This window comes from Phyllobates terribilis, unplaced genomic scaffold (assembly GCF_046119375.1).
Source record: "Phyllobates terribilis strain yellow unplaced genomic scaffold, ASM4611937v1 Scaffold_11__3_contigs__length_659146591, whole genome shotgun sequence".
Classification (NCBI taxonomy): domain Eukaryota; kingdom Metazoa; phylum Chordata; class Amphibia; order Anura; family Dendrobatidae; genus Phyllobates; species Phyllobates terribilis.
The window spans coordinates 107,028,078-107,044,438 of record NW_027362771.1 but is presented as its reverse complement, the minus strand read 5'-3'; positions in this window follow the sequence as shown (position 1 = coordinate 107,044,438).

Below are 16,361 nucleotides of genomic sequence, written 5' to 3'. Positions count from 1 at the left end.
GTGATATTCCACTCCCGGGTAAGGATGGAATGTGGAACTGAGCTCGGTAGGCTGCATGCACTACATACATCCCATTTCCGGGGAACAGGCCGACGGTACTCCCACTTAGAAATGTGCAGGTACGACTGAGTCTGTTCCTGGCTGGAGTGGGAGGGGGGTGGTACATCCCAAGTAGTGTAGGGGCAGATAGGGGGAGCAGCCTGGGTAAAGATAGGAGCTCATTGGGTGCTGGTCACCTGAGCTCACACATAGAGGGTGTATATAAGGTGGGCACCATCAAAGAACAGGGTCAGTCAGTCAGCCACAGTCAGTCAGGCTGTGAGTCTTTGCAGAGAGAAGTCAGAGGAGCAGAGAAGCCCCAGAGAGAGAGAGAGGAGAAAGTAAGAGAGACCCAGAGGGGGAAGCAGAAGAGAGGACTCTGAGACCCCAAATCCAATCATCGGGTGAAGAGTCGGCATTAGGGTACCGGAACCCAAGCTGGTGGGGGCAAAAACACACCCCAGCCAGAGACCGGAGGCCGTGGGCAGCGTCTGCCACGGCCACCCACCACATCCACCCCGAAGGCATACCACGTGGAGGGTCAGGGAACCCAAGGCCAAGGGTCTCCCAACAGAAGGCCCGAGGGAGCTGGACCTGGGTGGATCACTAGTGGGAACGGCCAGAGAAAGGACAGAAGGAGAGCTCAGGGTCACGCTCCGGACTCGCTTGGGGGTTGGCTGGATCCAGGACCTGGTGGATGCAGCACGGCTCGGGAGGTCACTTGAAGCTGGAGTGACCGGAACATCAGCAGTGAGTAAATACCCTTAACTGCATAACCCGACTCTGTCTTCCTTTAACATCTATGCTGCACCACCACAACCCCCATCCTCTGCACCTGACCCCCTGAGGCTATACCCCACCCGTTGGGGGTTATACCATCAAAAGCTGCACCTACACCATCAGCCTCAGCGGACCCTGCTGCAGCGGCGGCCATAGTGACCGCAATACAACGGGTGGCGTAGTCGACATTAAGAACTTAATAACATCTGTAGGACTGCCACATACAACTGAGTTTGACACCCTGGGCACGGACCGGGTCACAGCCACTCGGAAGACTACAACCCCCATCTGATCCGGCTCCGGATATTCCCCTAAAGAATATGGCCCAGGGGGCGCGTCACATGCACACGGACATCTTTGGAGGAGAGCAGTTACCTGGTGTATCTTAAATTGGTGAAACCTCCACAATAGTATGTTCTAATGTCAGGAAAATTATAGCAGTATGAAAGGGTCATTAGAAAATGAAAATCCATATACGGTATACCCAACTAAACTATCAACATAGTAAAAAAAAAAAAGCATCTGAGGCTATAGCACATAGGTGGTCATAATTCTTCCTGACAAGAAATAATACATAAGAAAATTAAAGTTTAGAAAAGCCATAAACAGTTTCTCAGTAGAATTGAATTCAGTAGAATTGATGAATTGCACCTATTTTATCCAGGATTTGTTCTAAATGAATGTGCTGGGGGTAAAATCAATAGAGCAATAAAACTATTAGAACTAATAACAACAAATATCCAAGTGAGGAATTGGGAAGATACAACCGTATGGACTCCAGTCAAAATGTTTGATATTTTAGAAGATTACAAACCACCGCTGGATTAAAATAGGCGCAATACAGCGCTTTAACCCTTTGGCACTACCCACACCTTTCTGTTACTTACAAGCTAAATATTCTAAGTAAAGGCATTCAAATCAATGACAGAATGTCATGTTAGATCGCCAGTAACAGAAAGCTCTGAGCAATGCCAAAGGGATTTCTGCACACTAAAGCATCTGTTCATTCCGGAAACCAGTGACTGTACCAGATCGGAGACTTCACCAATGGAATCTTCTTACATGTGCCTATGACAGGGGTGATAAGATTGCTGTAGTCTTAAAGCTAGTTACACTACTACAGAAACATATTTTATTTTCAGTAAAACAGACAAGTAGAATCTCAAGATAGAAAGCTGAATGTAACTGCATTGGTTACCAAATCTTGGGATTGTCCAGTCCTAATCTTTGACATTACTATCAGACCAAATTCAGGGTGGAAAAAAACATTATTCATGTTAGGTCTTAATTCATGCTATTTTCTGTTATTTTACCATCATATAAATAGGATACTTTTCAAATCGTGTTACTTTTTTAAAGGTAACCTGTCATGTTCCATAACACCATTAACCTGCTGTTATGGGGTTAATCTGCAGGTTAATAGCGTTCTGAAGCTGCTTGGCTGCTGCACTGCAAACTCGTCTACCTAGATGAAATGAGCTTTATTCCTCCCGGCAGCCTCTGACGTTCAGTCATAGGTATGCGGCCAGCACGGCTTCAGTACTGCTTAGTACATAGTGAGCAGCAGCTGTAAACGCTCTACAGCACTTACTGACAGCTGGCTCAACAGCGCCAATGAACATGCAGGGATTGTCTGCCACACACTGTAATGGCGCAGCCATGTTGGTTGTGGCACCACAGTGATTGGCTGGCTGCACAGCATCATCAGGTCTATATCAGACCTGGCGCCGCCATGCTTGTCACAATCACTCCGGAATCAGGCACAGTACAGAGAGGTGCTGCTGAGCTAGGGAGAGATTTGCTTGTTTCTAAGTTAGTGTAGGTATACCACCATATATTATTCACATATCCATCTCAACTAACAGTCCTTCTGTGGATTAATCCAGCTGCATAGATATCAGTGCTAGGCAGGCAGTGAATGTGGCGGACTGCAGTGCATATAGCAAGAGGGTCCATTCCAGTTCTGTCTGCTACTGGTGCTTTTACAGATATTTCTAGAAATAGCCCCAGGTATCAGGAGCCAGGAATAATTTTTTGGAGATCTTAATCCTGATTATTTGCTTAAAAAGCAATCCAGAGAACACATTGTTTTTTTGCTCCATTTGCTTGTTGGCATTGCAGAATACAGCCAGATCCTTTCCATATTACAGCATTACAAATCCATCTATTTAAAAGTGTGGTTTGTCCGTCACACAGATCACATATAAGTGCGCTGAAAATTCTGCCATTTCTGGCCTCCATTGAAATTTTGTTGCAGTGTGTTAGCAAAGTTATTGACACCAGTTCGCTGTTAAAAACAGTTACCTACAGGCCAGCTATTTAAAACTGTGGTTTGTTCGTCACATGGATCACATATAAGTGCGCTGAAAATTCTGCCATTTCTGGCCTCCATCGAAATTTTGTTGCAGTGTGTTAGTGAAGTTATTGACACCAGTTTGCTGTTAAAAATAGTTACATACACGCTAGCTATTTAAAACTGTGGTTTGTCCGTCACACAGATCACATATAAGTGCGCTGAAAATTCTGCCATTTTTGGCCTCTATTGAAATTTTGTTGCAGTGTGTTAGCAAAGTTATTGACACCAGTTCGCTGTTAAAAACAGTTACCTACAGGCCAGCTATTTAAAACTGTGGTTTATTCGTCACATGGATCACATATAAGTGCGCTGAAAATTCTGCCATTTCTGGCCTCCATTGAAATTTTGTTGCAGTGTGTTAGCGAAGTTATTGACAACAGTTTGCTGTTAAAAATAGTTACCTACAGGCTAGCTATTTAAAAGTGTGGTTTGTCCGTCACACGGATCACATATAAGTGCACTGAAAATTCTGCCATTTCTGGCCTCCATTGAAATTTTGTTGAAGTGTGTCAGTGAAGTTATTGACACGAGGTCGCTTTTAAAAACAGTTACCTACAGGCCAGCTATTTAAAACTGTGGTTTGTCCGTCACATGGGTCACATATAAGTGCGCTGAAAATTGTGCCATTTCTGGCCTCCATTGAAATTTTGTTGCAGTGTGTTAGCAATGTTATTGACACCAGTTTGCTGTTAAAAATAGTTACCTACAGGCCAGCTATTTAAAACTGTGGTTTGTCCGTCACACAAATCACATTTAAGTGAGCTGAAAATTCTGCGATTTCTGGCCTCCATTCAAATTTTGTTTCAGTGTGTTAGCAAAATTATTGACACCAGTTCGCTGTTAAAAATAGTTACCTACAGGCTAGCTATTTAAAACTGGTTTGTCCGTCACATGGATAACATATAAGTGTGCTGAAAATTCTGCCATTTATTGACACCAGTTCGCTGTTAAAAATAGTTACCTACTGGCGAGCTATTTAAAACTATGGTTTGTCCATCAAATGGATCAAATATAAGTGCGCTAAAAATTCTGCCATTTCTGGCCTCCATTGAAATTTTGCTGCAGTGTGTCATTGAAGTTATTGACACGAGGTCGCTGTTAAAAATAGTTACCTACAGGCCAGCTATTTAAAACTGTGGTTTGTCCGTCACACGAATCACATTTAAGTGAGCTGAAAATTCTGCTATTTCTAGCCTCCATTCAAATTTTGTTTCAGTGTGTTAGCAAAATTATTGACACCAGTTCGCTGTTAAAAATAGTTACCTACAGGCTAGCTATTTAAAACTGGCTTGTCCGTCACATGGATAACATATAAGTGTGCTGAAAATTCTGCCACTTATTGACACCAGTTCGCTGTTAAAAATAGTTACCTACAGGCGAGCTATTTAAAACTATGGTTTGTCCATCAAATGGATCAAATATAAGTGCGCTAAAAATTCTGCCATTTCTGGCCTCCATTGAAATTTTGCTGCAGTGTGTCATTGAAGTTATTGACACGAGGTCGCTGTTAAAAATAGTTACCTACTGGCCAGCAATTTAAAACTGTGGTTTGTCCGTCACACGTATCACATATCACTGCGGTTCAAATCCAGCCATTTGTAGTGAACATGGAAAATATTGTCCTCCATTTAAAATGGGCAAGGCGTGTGGCAAGTGATGGGAAAGTGGACTTGATGATGATGATGGTGCATGCAGAGGACGAGACCGTGGGCTAGCTGAAATTGTGCCACAACAAACATCCACGTCTCGCTCGACCTTTCTGTCCCAATTAATAAGGGACCGCAAAACACCACTATTGAACACAGAGCAGTGTGAAAAGGTTATTGGTTGGACAGCAGATAATGCTTCCAGTCACTTAGCCACCACCACCGCCACCCTGTCTTCCACACGGTCAAGTCTCAGTAGCCGACTGCATATTCCTCACCCTGATCCTCCTTCCTCCCACCATGCCAAGTGCCCGGAGACAACTGATCCAACACTTGGACGCTCCGAAGAGCTGTTCACTTTTCCATTTATAGATTCTGGCCTCTCGCCCAGTCCAGTTGAAGCGGGGCAAGAGGAGATCGCATGTGGAGATGCCCAAATATTTGAGCAGTCACGGTCACACGAAGGCAACGGTGGGAAACTGTCACAAAAGGTGAACGATGATGAGACAAAATTGCCAGAAAGTCAGGAGGAGGACCAGGGTGCGGAAGTGGAAGACGAGGTGGTGGATGATATAGTAACTGACCCAACTTGGCAGGGGGATTTACAGAGCGAGGAGAGCAGCACCTGGGGGGAGGAAGGCGTAGCATCACAACAGGCAGGAAGAAGTAGTGTGGTGGCCGCAGACAGAAGCCAGGCAACCGTTCCCCGTAACATCAACACGACGGAAGTTGCCAGTACAACTGTTAGGTCTTCCCGAGTCTGGTTGTTTTTTAAAGACTCTGCCGATAACCCCAAAAAGGCCATTTGCACCATCTGCCAGGCCAGCAACAGCAGGGGTAGCAAGACTACCAGCCTGACCAACACCAGCATGATCAGGCACGTGGCACCAAAGCACCTGACTTTGTGGGCCGAACCCCAGGGTCCAGGAACAGTGTCTGTGGGTGGCACCACTGCTTCTTCCACTGTTGTGCATGCAAGCAAATCCATTGGGATTGGAGTAGGTCCAAATTTTTGGCAGCCCTTGCATTCACTGCATAGGCAAATAGTATGGGAGACCCACTTCCTAATAATGGGAACATTGTTTTCAGAAGGCCCTCCTCTAAGTCTCTTCAAAGGGGTATTGGGGTGTGTTCAAATTTTCAAAGGGGTATTGGGGTATGTCCAAATTTTGGGCAGCCCTGCCACTCACTGCATATGCAATAACAGTATAGGAGATCCACTCTTTAGTAATGGGAACAACAAAGCATAGCCGGCTGATGGCTCTTTAACAATAGTGAGGGCCGACCGCTGGCCCTTTAAGAATAGTAAAGGCCGCTGGTGGCCCTATAAAAATAGGCTTTGTGACTTTCAGAGTCCCTCCTTCATAAATGAAACACGATATGTCTGATGATATCTCACACACCACATGGCCAGATAAGGTTGTAAAGTGTTAAAATGACATTTCCCGGTGAATGCATTTGTCATGGTTGAAAGCAAAGCAAAAGTGCAAAAACGCATCAAAAATGCTACGTGTGAACATAGCCCAAGGTGTGGAGGAGTATTTTTGCTTTTGGTTATTTATTTTGCCTTATATACAAGTCATTACCCTGGAAAGGATGTTCCTTAACATATTTCCAGGGAAAATCCTTTTTGGTTTCGTTTTTGTATGTTTTATTGTGAGTCCATAAAAGTGGCATAATACCTCTGTCAACGTTGTTCACAGCAGTGACCTGGGAGTCAGAAATGCTTTCAGGGGTCTTCCTCATGCTGTTCCCATGTCATTTGACCACAGTTCCCATTGATTTGGGCAATTTTTAGGCCCTCTGCAGACCACTGGGGGGAGTCGCCTGAAAAATGCTCGAGTTTCCCATAGACTTACATTGGGCTCATTGCTCGGGTCGAGCACCCGAGTATTCCAATTTGCTTTACCCGAGCATCGAGCACCTGAGCATTTTAATGCTCGCCCATCACTAGTACAGGCAAAGATATTACAGAGTAACACATAATTCAACAGTTACAGGAGGAGTGAGGGCCCTGCTCGCAAGATTACAATGTATGAGGAATTCGGGTAGACACAATAGGTAGAAAGTGCTTGTCATGTATGGTCCAGCCATCATTATAATAAATGGGGCATTTCAAATAATACTGCATCAGCCAGTATCTGTGTAAGTACAGTTACCAAGTGCTATTATCTACATGGAGGATGTGGAGACAGTTAAATAGGAGGGACCAGATGCTGAGGAAAATTTAGAAAGAGCGAACAGAGAACAGTCCGATTTTTGAAGTGAGGTGATAGTTTTGTCTACAGAGATGTGTTTTTAAAGCACGCTTTAAAGTGTGGGAGCTAGGTATTAGTCGGATCATCTGGGGTAGTGCATTCCAGACAACTGGCACAGTACGAGAGAAGTCTTGGATACGGAGATGCGAAGTTTGGATTATGGAGGATGTCAGTCTTAGATCAGTTATAGAACGGAAAGCACGGCTAGGATGATAATCAGAAATGAGAGAGGAGATATAGGGTGATGCAGAACTGTAGAGAGCTTTGTGGTGGGAAAAATAAGCTTGCATTGCATTCTGTAGCAAATGGATATCCAGTGCACAAGGTAAAATCATAGACTGTTATAGTTGGAAGGGACCTCCAGGGTCATCGTGTTCAACCCCCTGCTCAATGCGGGATTCACTAAATCAGCTGTCTGTCCAGCCTCGCTTTGAACGCTTCCATTGAAGGAGAACTCACAACCGCTTGTGGAAGCCTGTTTCACTCATTGATCACCCTCACTGTAAAAAAGTTTTTTTATATCTAATCTGTATCTTCTCCCTTTCAGTTTCATTACATTGCTTCTCATGTTTCCATGTGCATATTAAAATAAGAATGATCCCTCTACACTGTGACATCCCTTCAGATATTTGTACACAGCTATTATGTCTCCTCTTAGCCTTTTTTTTGCAAGCTAAACATTCCAAGATCCTTTAACCGTTCCTTGTAGAACAAAGTTTGCAGTCCGCTCATCATCCTGGTAGCTCTTCTCTGAACTTGCTCTAGTTTTTCAATGTCGTTTTTAAAATGTGGTGCCCAGAACTGGACACAGTACTCCAGATGAGACCTGATCAAGGAGGAGTAGAGGGGGATACATACTTCATGTGATCTAGACTTTGTTTCTCTTAATAAATATATCCCAGAATTGTGTTTGCCTTTTTTTCTGCTGCATCACACTGTCATGTGCAGTCTGTGATCTATTAGTATACCCAAGTCTTTTTTCACACTTGCTGTTGCTTCATTCTCTTCCTCCCATTCTGTAAATGTAATTTTGATTTTTCTTGCCCAGATGTAGAATTTTGCATTTCTCCAGCTAAATAGGGGGATAACCTGTAAGACACATTGTGATGAAAGGAGCAGACCAACACCTCCACCTTGTCTGCTATCAGGTCTGGCGGTATGTGAAAATTGTAGCCCATCATACGAGAAAGTAGCAGTGGTAGTGGAGTCCAACTATTGGATCCTGGTTTCAGTGAAAGCCAGAGTGTTAAGAGAATTAGAAAGGAAGATGTCTTGGATGTAGATGAGTTTGTTACCGGCTGGCCATGTCTTCCAGAGAGCACAATTAAAATAGACAGGATAAGGCATGCATTGAATGTTGACAAGATTAGAAGGGTTTCTGTGTACAGCAAAAATAGAGTTATATACATTATATAGGAGGGCCAGGGTTAGGGAAGATGTCACCAGCGACTAAGAGAATGAAAGAAAAAAGAGAAAGAGCAGGTAGTTCAATGATTTCTGAGAGCATTTTGTGTATTGTATAGTAGTAGTAGGTGGTTTGGAGCATTTGGGAAATGTCTGTAGAACCTGAGAGCTGTACATGGGAGAGGAGAGGAAAGAGGGACTGATATGGAGAGAGTGCACACATTGTGTTAAAGGGTGGTAGAGGTGAAATAAAGCAGCTGCTAGGACATGGACGAAGCAAAGAGATATGGTAAATAAATAATGTAGTACAAATGAACAAAAAGCATGTTTGTTTGAATAACTGGCATAGCTTACTGTCACGATTCCACCTATTGATGTGTCTAGACGCAGTGAATTGCTGTTCTGCAGTCCAATCTAGGGCAGGGCCACGCTGAACTGTCAATATGGTGATGGACAGCTCAGCCATCCAATTGGAAGCAGGGGCGTTGTGAGCTGTGAGTGTCTTTAGTAACAGTTTTGCTGTCCAATCAGGGCCAGGGCTTTCTCCATGTGTCTCCTGTTCAGAGTAAATACCTGGCTGTTTAGCTGGCTCTTAGCTTTACATTACTGTCAATTTTAGCTTAGCTCTAGAGGTGTGTGTTTGCTCTGTGCTCCTAGTCTTGTATTCTGATCTTTGGTTCTCGACCTTAGATTTGCCTTTCACCATCCCTTTGCCTAGCCCTTTTGTTGTGATCCGCTACCTTCTTGAAATTCTGACCCCGGACTGTAACCTGACTACACCTTTGCCTCACCCCTATGTCTATGATGCACCCTCCTGACTTTTGACCTCAGACCTCTTGACTACCCAGCTTCACGGCATTGTCCGTGAGTAATGACTAGTGACATACTTACCTCTCTCCTGCCCTGTCACACTGCCACATTAAACTGCATGCACTTCGACGATATTGAACTTAGAAATATATTGCACACATGCTCCCTCTAAACCAGATCTGAATACAGTATATAGGCATAGTCTGTTGTCCAATTTACCTTGTTAAGCAATTAATCAACTAACAAGAGACCAGAGCAGACAATATTATGGAAGATAAACAAGCACCCATGCTGGACAGGAAAGTCAATGAAAAATGTAGTGATTGAGAAAACTTTGAACATTTAAAAAACAAGAACAATTAGTATATACCAAACATGAAATCTTGCAGTATCAAAGGCAGATGTTCACACTTGACAGATGTTACACAAGCAATGATAGATAGTGAAACTGAGGAGTGAAAAATCTTCTGATAAAGTAACAGTATGTGTGACATGCAGAAGTAGTGCTGTTGCTTCAAAAGCATCCAGCAACTATTAGAATTAATACAAGCACAGGAGACATGAAGTGTTGTGCTCCAGAAGCATCCAGCAACTAGAGGGGTTAACACAGTGACAGGAGACAGGGAGTGTTTTTGCAGCTCCCCAGGGGGATTGTGGGGAAGTTGTTTACTGTCTGGCTAGAGCTGAAGAGAAAGGTGGTGTGTGATATGTATCTCACAGAAGGCAAGGGAACAGAATTCAGGTCAGGAGGGAAGCTAAACACTGGTCAGATAGACACCCTGAGCTAACAGTGTGGAGTATTATCGGGCAGGAAGATAAGGACTGTCATAGTAATCTTCTCCCTCATCAAACCCTCCCCCCTCCATCTCCATGCAGGATAAAGAATGCTGTGTACTATTGAGTCCTTGTGAAGGAAAAGCCTGTGGTTGTGTATGCATAGAAGAATGCTGCCAAGAGATCTAATCTGTTCTGAATTATGCTACTGAAGAGACCGATGTTACTGTGCCTGCTTTATTAGACTGTACTGTAATGAAAATTGTTGCTGTAATAACCCTGAATTGCACTTGCCGCACTTCAGATTAAATTCCACTGTTAAACTGTTGAAAAAGACTCTTGTCAGATGTGTCTGTTCAGTAACTGAATGTATGGGGTGCCTGAGAGAAGCTGCAGCCTATGGTCGCCCTGAGTAATGGTTTCCCCAGGATTTCAGCGAATTCATGAAACCTGTCTCACCCTATCTGAACCTAGCGGTGTACGTGTAACATATGTCCCCAGAGCAGCACGTACATTCACTCCACAACACTGAACATGGAATCTGCTTATTGTTAGTTGTATTAGAATATAATTTGCATACCCTTTCTCATAGTATTAAAAACACTTTCCTTAATGATTTTTTAATTACTTATATTTAGAATTTGGCTTATATTTTTACCTGCAATATTTTAAAATAAAATAAGGAAGGGATAATTCAAATAAGATGACAGAACATGACTTTGGTTATTGGTAACTATCACTGTGGTATGTAAGCGAGCATGGATATGTGTCAGCAGCCCTTCTACTCAGTTGGTCTCCTGGTGAGGAGGTTCAGTCAATATACAGGTGTACTGGGGTCATTAGAAATATACATATGGATATGGCATAGAATCACAGCTGCAGAGGACTCTGGAGGAGCAGGTAAATGGAATCCCATCACAAATATACAATTAGAGCTCTGACACTTTATAAATAAACAAAGAATTAAATCACTTGAAAAATAAACTATGCATTTATTAAAGCAAGCAAATCAGAGGTACATTAAAAAATAATCTTTTTCTGTACACATTTCTTGAAATTAGAGAAAACAATTAAATTCCCTATGGGATTCTTAGCAACCCCTGAATGACAACCTGATCTTCTAAACGGTTGTCAGAGAGCGTACTGTATGGAAAACAGCTTTTGTTTCTCAGTTAGGTTGGCCAGGCACCTTTCTTGTAAAGGAGATATGGAGGCATAGAGAGCAATTTCTCAATGAATATGCCCAAATAAATTGCCGATAAAAAGTGAAAAAGCTAAAATTGCAAACAATTTATAGTGACTTTTTACATTAGATTTCACAAGGATGGATGGGAGTTAGATGGATGGGCATAGCCAATCATGGCTAGCAGATTTACTATAATGTTCAGCTGACATTCATTTTCAGGCACACAATAAGTCTCTGTTTAGGTCATCTTTTTATTTTTTCATTACCACATCTGTATGACTTGTTTTTGATAGTGCACCATTTTAGAGCATACATAACTATAGCATAAAAGTTTACACTGACTGTGTGTGTGTGTGTCCAGCGCTATACACAATGTATCAGGTAATCTAGTCCTTTAAATCACTACTCCACTTTACCAGCGATATCCCAAGAAAACATATACAGGTGCAAGCTATTAGTGCTCTAGGATATCCTGCTAGACCTGTATGCTCTCATAGTCCATAAAAAAAAAGATGAAAGGTCCATCAGTCATGGCAATGGAATCCGGAGGTGGTAGAGGGTGGGCGTGGGCAAACACTGTGATGGGATCCAGCATTAAGAGTGCTGTCGGTGGGGACATCTCACTCTGTGTGGGAGGCAGTTAGAGTATCATACTGTGTGAGGAGGCTTGTGGGGGTATCATATTGTGTGTGGGGAGCTGTTCATCAAAATAAATCTATACTTGTTATATATCTATACTTGTTATATTTATACTTAAGGCTGTTATAGCAAGTCATCATCACCCCTTAATCACACATTGGGGGTGCCAATGGACTAACAAAAGGAGGACATTCCCTATGTCAAACTCCTTAGGTGCGGTAGTCATTATTGTTCTATGTGTAAGGCTACATTCACACTTTCTTGTGACATTGTCCATTTTTTTCATATGTCGCCGTAAGTCTTGAAGTAGCTCCTATTTTGATGCATGTTTTCGAATCATAACTGGAAATTAAACTCTATGGGGATCCGTGAGACGAGGATGCAAATCGGAAAGCTTCTGACTTGTCATCTGTGTACAGTCTGAATGAATTGACTTTGTATGGCAGCCAATATTTTTTGCACACTCAAAAACTTGAATGGGTGAGTCTCGCTAGGAAGAAACTAGTGCATGCTGCGATTTTTTTGCAGATTCGGTCAGTGGAAAAAAATGCTCTTCTGTACTGTTCAATTGAATAACATTGGTCCTATTGCTGTCAGTGTTTTGTCTGTGTTTTCACGGACAGCATTCAGACTGAAAATGCATGTCATGTTAACCTACTTTTAGTGATAAACTTGGATAAAAACAATTTACCTTCCATGGGTTTTTTATTGGCTTGAGAGGGAACACATCTCTTCTGTTAAAAATATGGTAGGTTCACGAGAGTATTTTTGGTACGAGTCCTCCTCTAAGACCAAGGTTATTTAATTGGGCAGTGCAGATGAGCAATTATTTTCACGGACCAAATCTGAATGTGAAAATAATCACAGCATGCACTAGTTTGTTCTGTGTTTTGGATGAGATTCACCCATTCAAGTCTATGTGTGGCCAAAAGAAAACAGATGACATATGAAGCATGCAGCTTTTACGGATACATTGTAATTCTTTAACATAGGAAACTGTAAAAGGTATTTTATGATTAATAACTGCTGCAGCAAAAAACGGATTGGATAACGTGCTATCCGAGCATGCTCGATCTTATCTGACTATCTTTGGCATGCGTTTAATATGTTTGCCTCCCTGTGGCTGCATGATTTTCGGCAGTAGACAGATGCAACTCATGTGTGGATTTACTGTGTGTTAGCCAATCCCTGCATGTATTGCCTCTGTCAACCGCCGGAAAACATGCAGCTGCAGAGAGGCAAACATATAATCTAAACACGTCGAAAATACTCGGTTAAGACCGAGTACGTTATCCAAGCATGTTTGCTCAACTCTACAAGTGAGAAAAAAATCACCCTAGTTTTCGGGATGAAATTCAGACATTGTTTTACACAATCTTTTGAACCAAGTCATACATAAGAGAAAAAAAACGGATGCCCCAAGGATGCAACTAGGATGATACCAGAGAATAAATGTCTGTTTCTCATGGATGGTAAAATTCACATGATTGTGTGAATGTAGCCTTATGCTCAGACTCAACGGTAAGTGCCTCAATGGCCGCTGCTATTTCTCGCTCTGAAATGCTGTTTCTGTAACTCCCATTTATTTTTATTCCCTCTCTCGGATATGTTCATAGCTTCACCTCCAGTGGTCGGATCTGGGACATTATTCCCTTCTCAGCTCTTTAAATAAATGGAAAATCCGCTAAGTATTTTACCCTAAAAAAACACTTCAACACATTCTAATTTAGAAAAAAACTGCTCATCGGTGACTTCATTTCAGCCCTTTTCAATCACTTATGTGGTGACAGATGCACATTGTACCAGCACACCTTAGAAGCTTCATTGCAATATCAGCCTCTAAAATGATTGGCCTGTCCATACATTCATGGAACAAGACATCCCTTCACAGCTTTGTCTAAAGTCAGCGGCATTGATTAAAGAAAGATGGATGGTTCCGCCTTCTCCCTGGAACATAAATATAATACTTGATCTGTCGCTGACTGCTGGACAAACAATACGCTGTCCATACACATATAAGCATACGTTACAAAGCTGAGCTGTGGCTGCATTATTGAAGCGGGTCCAGAAACATATTGATTGTGCACAAAGGGGTTAAACATTGGCTTCTGAGTAAACAAGACTTTTCCATATGTACACAGCAGCTGATTAAATACCAGTAAATAATTACTGCACCCAGTTTACACTGGATTGATTTCTCCACTTGCACTGTAAATGCCAGCCTGTAATTTACTGCGGGAATAATCAGGAGACAATACACAAATATTCTGAACTATGAATCATTTTATTTTGGCATGTCAAATCTGCAAGAAGGAAAACAAGTGTGCCTTCTCGTATGTGCCCCTTTGTGCAGAATCAAAAGCAGAAACAGGTATTACCTGATGTTGCCAGGCCACCCATTTAAATCCAGTCACTTGTAAAACGCACCTCGCTCACGGTATCACTACCAGGCAGCATTTACAGGGTGCTACTCTGCTAATGTTGCTGGGAAAACATTGAATCACTAGAAAAGAGACAAACACTTTCGGCCTGATTCATAAGGGCATGTTCACACGTCTTTACAGGTGGATCCACACTGAAACCTACCTGAAAAAGCACCTAAAGGCTAGTGTCACACGACTGTACGCTCTTCATCCGAGAAAATCGGTCTGATTATGCTAATCAGACTCTGATCAGATGTGATCTGATTTTCTAGGATGTGAAGAATAAAAAAAGAAAAAAATTCTCAATCTTCTCCATTCTGTCTATCTGTGAAAATCGGACCGTATTCGGTTTGGATTTTTTCCACGGACCCATACACACAAATGGGTGAGTTCCTTCTGATTCTTGTAGGAAGATCGTATATGCTGAGATTTTTTCTTTGGACCCCAAAAATCGGACATGTGCCCTATAGAAGCATAGCACTCGTACCCCCATGGGTACAAGTGCTATCCCTCAAAACCACGGATAGCACTTCTCCGATTCATTCGATTGTCTGCACGAGCCCAAAAAATGCTCAAAAGATTGAACATATGCATTTCTATATCAGACAAGTTGCTCTTCATATGTTCAGTCTGTTGATCTTCTTTTAATTTCTTCACGTTTCAAAAGACGTAAAGTGGTTAAAAGAAGTGACCCGACCATTCTTCAGGCGTCTACTGCTTGGAAGAAACCAAAATGTAGTCCAGTTTCTCCCTGGAGTGATATTTTTGTATGGTAGTAATTTTTTCGCAACGGTAGAGTAGCATGTGACATTTTAACAAAACATGGTTAAAGACAAAAATAAAGAACATTTTTCATTTTTTATTTTGCATTAAATTGATAAACCACGTGACATTTTGAAGAATTTGGGGGAAAAAACATTTAGAAATATCACAAGGCAAAAGAAGAAAAGTGACTTCTGGTATGCTGCTCTCTTTTAATTTTTTTTTAGAAATCAGTGTTTGCAATGTCAGTTTTTCATTAGTACATATATACAGTTGAAATCAGAAGTTTACATACACTATATAAAAAGACACATATGTATGTTTTTCTCAATATCTGACATGAAATCCGAATAAACCTTTCCCGTTTTAGGTCAATTAAGATTACCATAATTTTTAATATTTGCCAAATGCCAGAATAATAAGAGAGAGAATGTTTTAAGGCATTTTTATTACTTACTGCAAAGTCAAAAGTTTACATACAACTATTAAAAAAAACCTGGAAAAAAAAAATGACAGGCTCAACTGTATGCCATTATGGCGCTATCCTCCCTTAGCTTCTAAATTAGATCTGACACACAGCACTTCATAGAGCATCGGCCCCCTGATGCCTTATGGCTATATGTGCCACCATGCAGTCACCTGGACACGTCTCTGCCATCTGCATGTGGCATTAGACTCTGCTAACCCTTTAGGGTATGGCCACACGTTGAATATTTTGAGTGCAGAAATTTCTCCACCATTTCTGCATCTCTTGACAGGAAAACGCAGCCTCAAAATCGTTGCGTTTTTTTGCCTTCATTTTGTTTGCGTTTTTTTCTGTGCATTCAGTGGATGAAAAAATACTCAACGTGTGCATGACACTTCTCATTCACTTTGCTGGCATCAGGATTCCTTCAGGTTTTGCTAGAAAATCTGCATGGCAAAAGACGAGCCAAATCTGCACACAGCCTTACTCTGCATACAAAACTACAGAAACCACAGCTACACTGTAAATCATTGAGGTACATCAGGTGCCGTTAGTGGGTCAGGCACACTGCTGTAGGTAGCTTTGTTTCTAAATAAAATCTACATCGGAGCCTTCTGACTGGAGACTTGTGCCCCTTCTTACACCAAAAGATGGGTTAGACAAGCTCATCTTCATGGGCAAGAATAACAAGCAGGCTTTCCCATAATGTAAAACAGGTCAAGATCTACACAGATTCCGACAGGTTTTACAATCTATTTTCCCAGTAATTACAGAATTTCAGTTCTGGGCACTCTTCCAAAGATTACCATTCCTTGTCT